Source organism: Eucalyptus grandis, chromosome 1 (genome assembly GCF_016545825.1).
Source record: "Eucalyptus grandis isolate ANBG69807.140 chromosome 1, ASM1654582v1, whole genome shotgun sequence".
In the NCBI taxonomy this organism is placed as follows: domain Eukaryota; kingdom Viridiplantae; phylum Streptophyta; class Magnoliopsida; order Myrtales; family Myrtaceae; genus Eucalyptus; species Eucalyptus grandis.
Window position 1 is genome coordinate 47491250 of NC_052612.1, and position 13478 is coordinate 47504727.

Here is a 13478-nt window from a genome sequence, read left to right on the forward strand (position 1 = left end):
CACATTAATGACCGCCTATATTACTTTCATATTATAATTTTATAACAACCATCTTATTGCAATAATCTCTTTTCTCATTGTCATCATTTCTCGTATTTAATCCATCTTCTTTTTATGTCGTCTTCGACGCTGGGCCATCGACGTGTCTCATCGAAACGTCCATGATTGACCGAACCATGCCATCCGTTGCGTAGACCGTGTACTTCAGAGTGCAGTCAATTTACTAGTCAAGTACACTCGCAATAACTATTTCAGACTCCCACTAAGAAAACAGTCGTATTAACAAGTACGATCAAGACATCTGTAAACTATATTTAATAAGAAATTATTTCGCTTTTCAATAAATGAATTATAAATAATACGTGAAAAATGAGATAATTATTTAAAAAAAGTCCTAAATTTATTATATAGACATAAGCTTTTAATTGGGTTAATCTAAATTTTAAATCTTTTAACAATTTATTATAGAAAAATCTCTTATGTGAACATAAATACCGATTGTCATATATAACACGGTCAATGATATCATAAATAATGTTTGCAAATTTTCCAACTTTTTATGAATTTTTTTTCTCTTTTTTCTTTCGTGTTCTTTCTTTCCTTTCTTATTTTTCTCTATTTCCCTTGGCTGAGGGCTGTAGTGCACTCATCGCCTCTCTCTTGTGGGTGATGACCGCCGTCAACCATCGCGGAAACTTAGCTATCGTAGAGAGATAGAGAAAAACGAAAACAAAAATAAAGAAGTGCAATGAAAAAAAATTTCATAAATTTAAGAAAATATAAAAAAAAATCATCAACGCCAACATTGGTTATACCATGCAAGATGGTCGGCGCCCAAGTCATCGACTTCTAATCAAAACTGACTAGAAAAATTACTTTAATAAATTATCGAAAAATTTAAAACTAAATTGAACAAATTAAAAAAAAAAATTAGAATTAAATTAGTTATCCTACAATATGTTTTCAACTTCTGGACAATTTTTCCTGTGAAAAACAATGCATTGAGAATTTTTCTTTACTGATTACTCAACTTTTGTTTGGATGGCGCTTTTTTAACAAAATCCTTTAAGAAAAACATAAGTCCCACTTGTAAAGTGTGGAGTAACTACTTGTGTTTCTATTATGTTGGAATCGACCAAACAAAAGGCACCATTAGCGTGCGTTCGGATAGACTATGCTATCTAACTTCAAGGGTTGATTACTTACAATATACTTCTTCTTTTTTGGGTCGAAACTTATAATATACTTCATTAGGCTGCAAATTGCAAATCAAATAATAAAAAGAACTTGTGAGTCGCATACTAGAATTACTCGAACCCAATTTGTTTGTTTGGAGTCACAATAGCTCAGTCATATCATTTGATCTCGAGCCGCTTACGAACAAAGATCTAGTATTTGAATTGTCTTGTATACCGACATATGTCGTTATCATTAACCGAATTTTTAGTATTATACCTCAAAGTTCAAGTTCAAACTTAAAGCTCATTTAGCTTGAATTAGCCTTGATAAGATATAGAATAGAGACTTCGATGCTCTGCGATGTTTTGGACTTCAATCCAATTTCAGATGATATCAAAGCCAAAAACTTGAGAAAACTACAAGTTGTATGTTATAACTGAGTCTCAACATGTTAAGTGAGGTGAGTCATTTTTTTATTAATCATTTAAAAGTTTTTACCAATCTTTTCTTTTTATGGTCAAAAAGTTTTTCCCAATTTAAGGTCAGGTTTAAGGAATCCAAAAGTAAAGCAAAACTTTATTGACTACGCATCTCGAACCCATAGGAGGAAACAAAGTCCTAACGTGCCTTTGGTAGTCGACGGTTGGGATTTATTAAAATGTTTAGAGTAGCACGACATGAAATAAAATAATTCCATATTTTTATATCGTGCTTGAGTTCGTTCATCAAATCGCTAATATTTGGTATGAGATATTTCCTCTAAGCTACACTCCATGCCAATCCGGCTACGTCAGACCATTTAAAATAATACCACTGATGTCGGGGTCAACAAGACTTTTTTAGTCAACAAAAGTCAAATGAACGATCACCATAAACTCGTATTTTATTCTACGCTACCATCCATCCATACATTGCGAATTGTCCAACAAACTTCGGAACGGCGGTTACCTCAGTCTTCCCTCCGGCGAAAGCCGCCGGCGATCGGCGTCGACGCTCAGGCGCGCCGCCGCCTTCTCACCTAAAACAAAACGAAGCATCATCATCTCGCCCCTCATACCGCACCTGCCATTTTTACATGATCAACCGCCCGGGGCTGGCTTTGACCATCCAAAACAACCACAACCGTCGTCGGCACCTCCGCCAGACGATCATCCGGAGCGGGCGAAGGCGAAGGAGTGAAGTACGGCGGCGACGCGCACGGCGTCGAGAACGGCGTCGTCCCCTCCCCCCCCTCCTCCTCCTCCACCTCCAGGACGACCGCCGCCGCTTCGCCCACCGCCGCTTCGCCCGGCGGAGCCTCGTCGTCGGCCTCCGCGAGGCACTCCCTCAGGCAAACCCTCTTCTTGTCGTCGATCTTCTCCCAAGAGGACGACCCGCTCTTGCTCTTGGCGTTGCTGCCGCAGTCGGAATCCACGGCGTCCTCCCTCTCTTCCTCCTTGATGGTGAACAGCAGCCTCGGAGGCCCGTACAACCCCTGCCACTTGACCAGCGCGTCCCCGTCGTCGTCGTCGTTGTCCGGGTCGTCGACCACCGTCCGGGCTCCGGCAGCCGCAGCGGGCTCGACCCTCGACTGGTTCTTCCAGCAGAAGAAGTAGAGCAACTCCTTCGACGAAGGCGAGTGGACGGCCCCCGGCGGCGGATTCATGGTCCCTCTCCGCCGCCGCCGCCGCCCGCGAGGCTCCGCTGCCGGAACTTTCGGCTGCGCAACAGGACCCAGAGGATCTGAGCGGCCAGGGCCACGACGGAGACAGCGAAGACCGCCGTGAGGGCGGCCCCGAGCTTGGTGAGAGAGCTCATGGCTCGCGATACTTCATGGAACTTTCAGAGAGAGAGAGAGAGAGGGATTGTGAAGATGGTCGTAGACCCTGGGTCGTTCTTGCTTGGTTGTTTTATGGGGATGTGGTGGGCAACCGGCGGGTTACCGGAGGAGCAGAGCGAGCGGCGTGGGGGGAGACTTGAGAGAGCGAGAGGGGTTGCGGGGTGTAGCAGGTTGCCGGTGGTGGAAAACGGATAAGAGGGGGGATATTAAAGAAGGACGAAATGTTGGTTTCTTGGAAATTATGGTTGGGGGAGAAAGCAAGGGGAAAGGAAATAGTAGGCGGACGTGACGTGGACAACGACGGGTGCGCTGACGTGGACGAAGCTTTTATTTGAATTTTTGAATGTGGTTGGCGGATTCATCTGGGGTCGTTCAAAACTATACAGTAGGTCATCATATAATAATACGTCCCGAGCAGATTCGTACCGAGCTCGAGCGATGCGCCCACCTCTAGTTTTGCAACACAATCCCCCCCTAATATATCGGCGAGAAATGACATCTTATTAAGTGATTTAATTCAAATGAGAACTAAATCCCAAATGAACAAACTAAACGCGAAATTATTTATACTTGATGATATGAAGGATCGAACTTGTGCCGTACACCAAATCCATACACACACGAATCATATGACAACCACTCATGGGGGTCAAAGACAAATGCCGATGTTTCTTATGTCTGGTTTGCCATGGATTACGCGTGTAGACTGGGGAGCAATATTGCCATGGAAGCTAGCTCCTAAGGATGTGCGCAGTCATCATTACCGCTGGAACAAGCAAGCATTAGGTGAGAAAGAGGCGGTTGAAATCCTAGGTTTCATTCGTAAGCAGGGTCCATGTTAAGCTAATGATGACGTTGTAAAATATCGAGATTAAGCTAATCGCGACAGACATTAGCTAAGGTTGCGGGCCACGGAAAGCTGAATTGTCCTAATCGTTTAGGTGGGCTGTCCATATTAGCACGTGAACCGAACCGGCCTGTTGCTCGTGCATTCCCCCGGCTTCCCCCACTACGGTCCATGTACTTTTCAACCGTAAAACCCACGAAAACATGCTCGTTGTCTACTAAAGTAGCCAGTGGCTCCCAATTAGCCGAAGGGTCGCACCTCATACATGGCGTCCCACAGCATCTAAAATTAAGAATTCACTCTTACTCGGGAATGTAATTAAGCTTTGCATCAAATCCCCCAAAGGGTTGATTCGATCATAAGCATTAGAGGTGAGCATCTTTCCGAGATGGTGATTCCTACCCTAAAATCGGAAACTACCCACTAAGGACGGAGTTAGAAAAATTAGAATCGGAAATTGTCTATTGGCTCCATGGATCCATTTGGGATTGGATTGCCAGTCTAGCTCAGTTCCTAAGTGGGTCTATGGAATCGGTTCTACCAAGCTTCATAGCAAGTCAAAGTAAAGCAAAAGATACAGAGCTTTCTTATTCTTAATTGCAAGATCAGTAAAAATATTGGACTTATATTAAAAGTTGAGAGTCGATGTCGTAAGTCAATAGGCGTTGAGCTAACCACTGGGGGTTCGCCCCAGTGGCCACCCTTCCAACATGGAAGGGGGAGGTGAGGGGTTCAAATCCCCACCTTCTCAAGGGGGATGAGGGTAGGGACGCGTAAGTTTCGAGAGTGGGTTGCGACTCGCCACGCCCGCACGGGCACAAGTCTACAGTGAGTGTAGAGTAGGCGTAAGAGTAGGACCGACAAAAAAAAAAAAAAAAATAGGCGTTGAGCTTGAGAGTCGAAGCTATAAGTAAGAGATAGGAGACAATTCAAACAAGGTGATGGTGAAACAAGATGAGTACTCAGTTAATGAGTATTGAGCTTTATTTTAGGGATTTTAGGATTTTCATCTTTTAAAAATCTTTTTGGTGGGAAATTTTTATTAACGATTAAATATACATTTATACATCCGGGTGGATAGGTGAGTGAGCGATTCCACACTGGAAACTAGGAATCAGACCAGTTCCCTTGAGAATTGTCGGTTTCAATCTGGTCCTTAGTTGTTTTCGATTTTTTTGCATACCCTTAGTAAGCATGTTGCCCTTCCTTCTTGGATCCCAAGTTCGACTTGCCGCGCTTGCGTATCCTCTTGCAAAGCTTAAGTTGCTTGGATTGTGGAAGCTCTTGGATGGGCCTGTGGTGTTGGGACAGTGGGCCGATCAACCAGAGCCAAGCCCACACCCGGAATAATTGGGTGACTCTTCAGCTTTTCCCCTCTCTTGTTCTAACAGAAACTGATTTTTGTCTGTATAATTCAGCCAAGGACGCAAAAGAACGAGAAGAAACAGTGAAACAGACACATGCAGAACTCAAAACGTCTCGCTACCGTTCCTCTTCTTTCTTTGGTTGGTAAAAGCGAAAACAAGAAGTTAGTTATAGTTCACGACATTCCTTTACTTGGCAACCAACTGTAGACCGCCATTCCTTAAGGCAATCCCCTTCACATATGTATGTATGTTTGTACGTATCCCAAGATTGTTTATGGGCATAAACATACATGGAGTTGAAAGCATTGGGTACAAAAGAAGAAGATAGATGAAGTGTTTGCGGACATATTGGGAATTGTTTTCAACTGGAAATAAGAGAACCGTTACAACTTATATCTGACTATAGGCTAAGTCGCTGAAAGCAAGTTTTCTTTTCAGAATTTCCATTCGAGATGATGAGGTAGGCAACTATTCTTTGACAACATCCCACCGTACACAGCCTTATAAAATTTCTTTGCACTTATTGAATTTTCTATTTTCAATAACCAAATACATTTTTGAAAAACCTAAAACGAATATAGATGGAAAATAATACCTAAAGTATCAAAACTTGGCACATAAGGATAGTTAAATGTCAAAAGTTACGAAAGGTACACATAAATATCACTTTCTTTAAAAAATGGAACATTGAGTGCTAAGTCTAACGACCTTAATCGAAAATCTTATGTGAAATTTTTTTATTAATATAACTCGCCTTCATGGCTCACCAGAGAGCTGAGTTAGCAAAGAAGAGGCAAAACAATACCATTTTACCTATTATTTGAATTTTAATATAAATATTTATTAAAATAAATTTAAGAAAAGGGAGAGGAGTTGTAGGCAAGGGTTGTGCAAGCCCTCATTGCGTGTCACTCGGCAACGGTGGGGAGGGTCGGCCAGGTTCGTCGAGCCCTAGCCAAGGGCTAGCGCCCTTTGCTCCCCCCTTAATTTTTTATTATTTAATTAAATTAAATTAATATTTATATTAAAATTTAAATCCAAGGCAAAACGATGTCGTTTTTTTTTTGCTTATATAACCATGCCAACATGCAAAATTACATCGTTTTGCACTTGTTTCGCTAGAAAAACATCACATCAGTATTTTGATCAAATTTTCTCGCATTTGGCATTTAATTGATCGATTTTACTTTGATTTTGACACTTAAATGCACATTTATGAACTTTTGGTACTCAAGTATTTCCCCGTCTCTAGTCTTGGCACTCTAGGTGTTCTTCCCGAATATAGAAGATTGTTTACCTAGTAAGCTTGTTTTTGTTCCAAATTACTCCATGAACTTGATCACCTTGATCCGATAACCTCTAGAATGATGCTTATTTTTTGAAGTCTCTCTAGGGTTGAGTATTGGTTCCTAGTTCCAAATTTTTGGAACCAACTATTACCGGGTTCTTTGTCTTAGTGTTGAACCGGACCGAGATAACCCTAATTCTTTCTTTTTACTTTGACATCTTAAATTTTTTATTGTTTATTTCATTTTACAAGAATGTTGCTTTTGGTAGATGGGATTTCTATTGTTGCTTTAACTTTCATTTTGCTTGACTAAATGATGACTTGCACACTTTTCAATTGCTCTATATTTCCTTTTATTTTAGTACCAATATTTTACTTCTCAACATTTTGTTGCTCTACTTTTCTATAACTGTTATTTATCTTAGTTATAAATTGAGATATTTTACTTATCATCGTTTGGTAAACTAACAGAGAAAGCTTGTCCTTTCAAAGAATAAAAACTCAAAAAAAAGAAAAGAAAAAAATGGCCAATTCCCAAGTAGACACTGCAACCGGATCAAACCAGGCTGATGGATTCGATTTTATAGGATAAGTTTCTAATTCTAAAAGCTGAAAATCGGTCCTTACAGTGTAGGGTGTTAACTTCCAAATCTAAAACCTACCCATCCTTCAATTACCGCTATTCTCTTCGGATTTGACTTTATTTCAAATCATCCCAAGAGATCTTCGCATAAAGGAAGCACCAGTATGCAAAATAAGATAGAACTAGAAGGATCAATCTTGTTCATACCAATTCGATTTGAACCTCGACTCAACTTGTCGATTGATCAATCTTTCGATTGATCTGGATGATAGACTGGCTTGTTTTCTTCCTACTCCAAATTGCTATTCTCCACTCAAATTTCTCTCCTTAAAGTATTTATGCTGCTCTTTTACTCCCCTCTCCCACGACACTCTCTCTTTCAAACCTTAGGGCGGTTGTTCTTCTCTTAAATTGAAATTGAAAGCAATTTTGGAGAACGACCAAACGTTCATCAAAAGCAGCATCGAGTTCCAACGATCTTATCCCACGTACTTTACTATCTCTGCTCGTCCTCGATCGCGTATGCGCGTTCTTTTTTGACCAGCTCTTTCTAAGATGCCTTCGCTCATTCCCATGCACCATGTACGAGTCAAACAAACGGCACTTGACGTACTCTCTCCTCCTCTCCTCGGATCCCTCAATCATCACTCTCAAATGATCTGTCCCAATAAAAGCTATGCCCTCTGGGAACGTTCCTTCACACCAAAGAGGGACGTGCTTTTGTCTCTTGAAAGCACGAAAAGGAAAGGAAAAAAGAATGAATGACCACAAGATTAGGACACTTAAGTTATGTGATCTTTTGGATTCGCAACCATATAAACATGAAGGATAGAATCAGATCCCGCAATTCCCTTACTTTCATGCACTGTCAAGGTCTCTAGTGACGTTGTAGAAAGAAAGGTTGTGGTAGCGCTCCTTTTCTTAAAGACTGCAAACTGCAAAGGTCAAGTTGTGGAAACTTTGTCTCTGTCTTTTATTTTGTCTTATTCCTAGATGCCAATATCCGTCTGCTTTTTTTTCGTTCTTGGCAAGAAAAAGGCTTCAATTTTATCCCGTTTCTCTAGTGTCCGTTGATCCAGTAACGTTGGGGAGTACGAGGAGGTGTTATGGGTCAGTTGATATTGCTTTCATAGGCAGACATTAAAACACAAGCTTTATCAAATCAACACTGATGTCAAACAAGAGAGCATCAAACATTTTGTAATGTCAGCTGCTCATGTGATGTTTGACAGGATTATATTATCATTATCTAACATATTGAAATAAATGAGAGTGTCATGATATTGCACAATGCAAAAGAATTTAATTGAACCACTTTAGCTCAAACTTCTATGCACGATAATAAGGGCTTTTCTACAAATTAGGTGTGTGCCTGCACGGGCTTTTCTATAAACTGTAAAAGGATAACTATGTGTACTACATAGTACTTAGAGAAGCCGATGTGTATAGTAATTATGCACAGAATTTTAAATACTACTTGTTAAATGAGGATTTGCAAATAGATTGACGAAAAGGAAGAGAGTGAAAGGGGGATTAATGTGACTGTCAATGTTAAAAGGGAGAACAGCTCTAACATTACCAGCTAAGCAAAATGGTCAACAAGTGGTGTAAAGCTATAATGTTGCTCCGTTTACATATCCCTCGTTGTATAATTCATTCCACTTTTTATGATGTTAGATGGCTTGGAATACGGAGGAATAGGTATACCAATTAAGAATGAATAGATATTAGCATCGTGTTTCCATCAAAGCTGGAACCGTTTCCATTTATGCGATGAAAAGTCAATTTATACCCTCTAAAAAGATGAAATATAAGCAACCATAGATGCAGTGGTCATGAAAGCCTTAATTTCGAGATCATTATTTCTCACTAGCCAACCAACATTGAACGCCTACGACCATAAATGACACTAGCCATCGCTATAGGGCGACGTCCGGTTAGGATAGTGTCGGTGCAATAAAGTTCTGTCTTCCTCCCCTAGCTCGACTCCCCGCCTCTCTGTCGCACAACAGCATGTGGTTCTCTCTCTCCCTCTGGCTAGTCGACATTTGAGGTTGCAGGCTCATTTTGGATGTCAAGGTCCGGATCAGTTTCTACTGTACCAGAGCCAGAAGAAAGCGAGAGGGGCAAAGATCGGTATACGACCACGAGGCCACGACAGGAGCTCCAGCAAGGGTGACAAACTGCTGGACAAGATTGTTACTTTTAGGGCTGTGATTAACTGTGCTGGATTATTCTGATCTCATCCTAAGCAACCGAACGTGCCTAATCATTCTCCTTTTTTTCCTTTCACTTTCCATGGACATTATCCGCGCTATTTGCAGCTTAAAGAAGATGAGACTCGATATAATTTTAAATCCGAAGAACCAAAGTGCATTCGACGCGTATTTAGAGATGTGCCGGTGCAATAACCAGTTCCAAAGACATCTAGATAAAGCTTAAAGCTTTCATGGTGGTCATAAAAGCTTCCCAAAAGGGATAAGATCGTGGCTGGTAAAGACGGAAAAGATGGTGAAGTGGCTGAACTCAGGGTTCCAACATCTTCCAACAAAGTTCACATTCTCGCCAAAATAAAAAGGCATTAGGTTGCAAAGAGCATGATAATCATTATGAACATTTATCGTGAAATCTTGGTCCGTTAGAAAATCCCTCTTATTTTTTTAGGATTAAGAGAAGAAATTCAACTCTTGCTTGGATTTTTTATTTTTTTTACTCTCATAATCTGATTTTTACTTACAAAATATACAAATATTGACGTGTGAAACTATATAAATTTCGTTCACGATACTTTAAAGTTTTCTATTTCAAATTTAGAAGATAAGTAATAGGTAGAAATTAAATTACGATACAATTTTGAATTGTCATATTGGCTCTATAGACTCTTTCTCGGTGAGTAATTATTATTTATCATCATAAGGTATTGTTAGATGGGCACCCTTCCCTTCTCTAATGCTGAGTTACCACTTTGCTTAAATATATCAAGCAACTAGAGCTTATACCGACCTCAACCTGGTAAACTAAAATCTATTTCAATACAATTTCATTTTTTACATAGCAGTGAACAAAAGTCAAGTTTGTTTATCTTTTCTTTTTTTTTTTTAACATAAAAGGCTTAAATGTTATCTCAAGGACATAACCCATGTGACCCTTTTCCAATCGTTTGCGTGCAGAATTTGTTCCTTAAGCTTCACTAACAAACTTTTAATTTTCTATGCCCGGAGTAGAAAAAGGTGAGCCCACTAATTGTACCTAAAGATTCATCTGTCGATGCTCAACCGGGCGGATTCAACACCAACCACATCAAAGAGCTTAAAAGCGAGTCACTTTTATCTTAAAAGGAACACCAACTTTCTGCAATAAATAGGGTTTTTATATGCTGTTTCCTTTTTTATCATGTCATATCTTCATCTCGTTTCCTCCTTTTGAGGATAACTACAACTTCGCCAGATTCCATGATTCTCTCAGATCTTATTCTAACCCCTCTGCTCATCTTTAAACTCTCACGGTGATTGCAACAAAGTTGTGTAAGCACATGCTGTTTAGCGACTCAAACAAGCTCTTGAGAAAGAGCTTGTTAGAATCATTTTATGCTTTGAGTAAGTGCTTGATAAAGCGAAATATTATAATGTTCAGTAATCTGATCAATTACCCTCCACTTATTAAGCATAGTAAATTTTAAAAAAAAATCTACTTTCTTTTAATCCATTGATTTTCATGACATGAAGACTGTCAATACATTGAGAGCTGTAAAAGCTCCTTCATTTGATTGTTTAACTTGTGCCGAGATATAGTATATACCAAACACTTATCGTCAATGGTACAACTTTTGGAATGAAAACTTCTAGGGGCTTTTGAATCGTCAACACCGCACCTTTCTTTTAACACGAGAAATGAGGGTATATGCATGCAGTTTGTCGAAGGACTTCCGATCCAAAGCGATGGATGAAGGGTCATCCTAATACGGACACAGAGCATATCAAAGCAGGGATGGGGATCAAATTCTTAGTCCCTGCCGAGCCACTGCCCCTTACCGAGCAAGGCAAAGGCGGTGCCTCACGATACACTGCCCGGCACCAGATAGGAAACAGTCTTGTGAAAAGAATCTCTGATTATTTTCCTATATAAATGTACATCACATAAAAAGCTTCCAAACAAGAGTATAGAAACGAACTCAGAAGGTCAAGTTACATATCTAGGGAAAAGAGAGAGAGAGAGAGACCTTTCCAAGAAGTTGGGTCCTCAAGTGGAGAAGGTTGAATATCCGTGTAGTTAACCACCCAACCAATAGATAAGTTTCATGAATCACGTAAGTGTACATAAGGATGTGAAGAAGAAAAAAATAAAAATTCTCACCTTTCACATCAATTACACTTTGAATTCTTCATTCCTGGAATCACTAGTTCAATATCTTGAGCATCGGCATTGGATACAAATTTGCACCTAGAACCCGCCACCATGGCAAAACAAGTTGCTTTTAGATGTGAAACTCCATGATACTCGACCTTTAAGAAACGTGTAACTGATGTTTGTTTACAATTTGTTCTCCATTATTACGCCAAGAATAATGTCATGCTTTTGGGTAAAGGTGCGTGTGCTGGGTAATTCTTTCGCCTTTTCATTGACAAGGCTGTCGTGTCAAAATTGGAGCGACTTTTTCTGCATCCAGCCTTTGGAGTCTGTTCTCTCTCTCTCTCTCTCTCTCTCTCTCTCTCTCTCTCTCTCTCACACACACACACACACACACACACACACACACAACTTTCATCGTCCGCTAGTCCATTCAACAATACGTGGATGTGGGACTTGAGTCATGTGACTTCGAGGATAAAGAGCAGTTTCTAGATGAAAATTTTGTGAGTACATATAAATGGTTCGATTGCCGTATTGAAACCTAGCCTTCTCTATAGACAATACTTATAGAATCTTGATGGTACATTTGGAATTTTTTTTTCAGATCACTAATAAGGTTATATAACTTAGGAGGTGTCCTATCAAAGCTACATTATAATCTTGTAATTAAAAACCTGTCAACTTAAATTATCACTCAGACTGTAGTAAATGGTTAGTTCACTTTTTATGGATACGATTTGCCCCGATATGAGATAACTATGTGGAAATATTAGGCCATGTTTCACATATCATTGTCTCGAGATATAACAAAGCATCCACACCAGAACTTGCTCGGGCATCTTGAATATTGCTTCAATCGATATTGCTTGATTAAAAAGAATATTTGCCTTCAATCAAAGATGGCCACATTAAAAAGCAAAGAGGCATCGAATGAGAAGCCCTTTTTGAGTAGATAATGCCATATTTTGCTTTTCTAATGCTACTTTAAGGAAAGGGTGCTACAAAAGCAAAAGATGTGAAGACTTTGATGCAGTTCTTCTTGGTGAAACTTATAAAGGGGTTGGATCATGCATAAAGAACACAACAGATTGAAATATTAATTGAATTTCCTTCAAATGAATATAAAGAAAGGCTCTCAATTTGTGAATTAGTATTTATATCCATGAAGGCTTTGCTTTATTCTTAGCTGGGTGTTAGAGTTGTATATCATGTTGTAGTACTGTCGTACTGTAGCCCTCTAATTTCATTCAAACATCTCCACCTCAAGCACTAAAGAGTTGCTTTTGCTTAAAACAATCTCACGACTTTTATATCTCTTTAGAGGCAAGCAAAGAAGCTGGAGCTTTTTGACTGAAGACTGCAATTTCTTACTGACTAAGCCGACGAAAAGATACGAGGGCATCTGTTTTTTGTCTACAGGAGCTGCCTCTGTATGACGGAATATAGGACCAAATACTCAGTTCTTTTTAAAAATTCATCCTATCACGTCCTAAATGCGGATGTAATGGGTGTTTTATAATCTCCCTCTACTTAAACTTTTAAAAAAAAAAAAATTCATTAGAATTTCACGTAATATAGAGCCTGATTTTTTCATCCTTAATGCTTCAATTAATAATCAATTTGTTTGTGGATTTTCAGTATTTTTCATATCTAGCACAAAAAGACGATTCCTTTATAGAGAGAACGAAATAGACAATAAAATTCTTTTAGTAACTTCCGAAATGGGTTCTTTTGACCCCAAGAGTTCTACCTAAGATTTGTTATAACAAATAGTTTTTAATTTTTAGACGTGTATTGTGCGCACACCTTTCTATGGATACAATAAAGTGCATGCCACGTCCCCTTAATATGGATTGCAATGAATGTTTCGTCTCATAATGTCCCTCTACCCTAAAAAAAATTTTACACAACAGACTTTTTTAACTTGGTTGTAGGTAATTTACGCATCCTTAGCCCACATTAACGAACCCTCTCGCGCATTGATTTTCATTTAAGATATTTTCATTATTTAAAATAGACTGTGAAACTATGCATTTTCTTTCTTT

The 13478-nt window shown here is 39.5% G+C and overlaps 1 non-coding gene across 1 annotated transcript; it reads right to left on the reverse strand.

Moving 5' to 3' along the window:
- Positions 1 to 1969: 1969 nt before the first annotated feature.
- Positions 1970 to 3198, reverse strand: LOC104447049. The gene has a single exon (XR_005548557.1). It is a non-coding gene; the product is annotated as an uncharacterized LOC104447049 (transcript).
- Positions 3199 to 13478: the final 10280 nt, after the last annotated feature.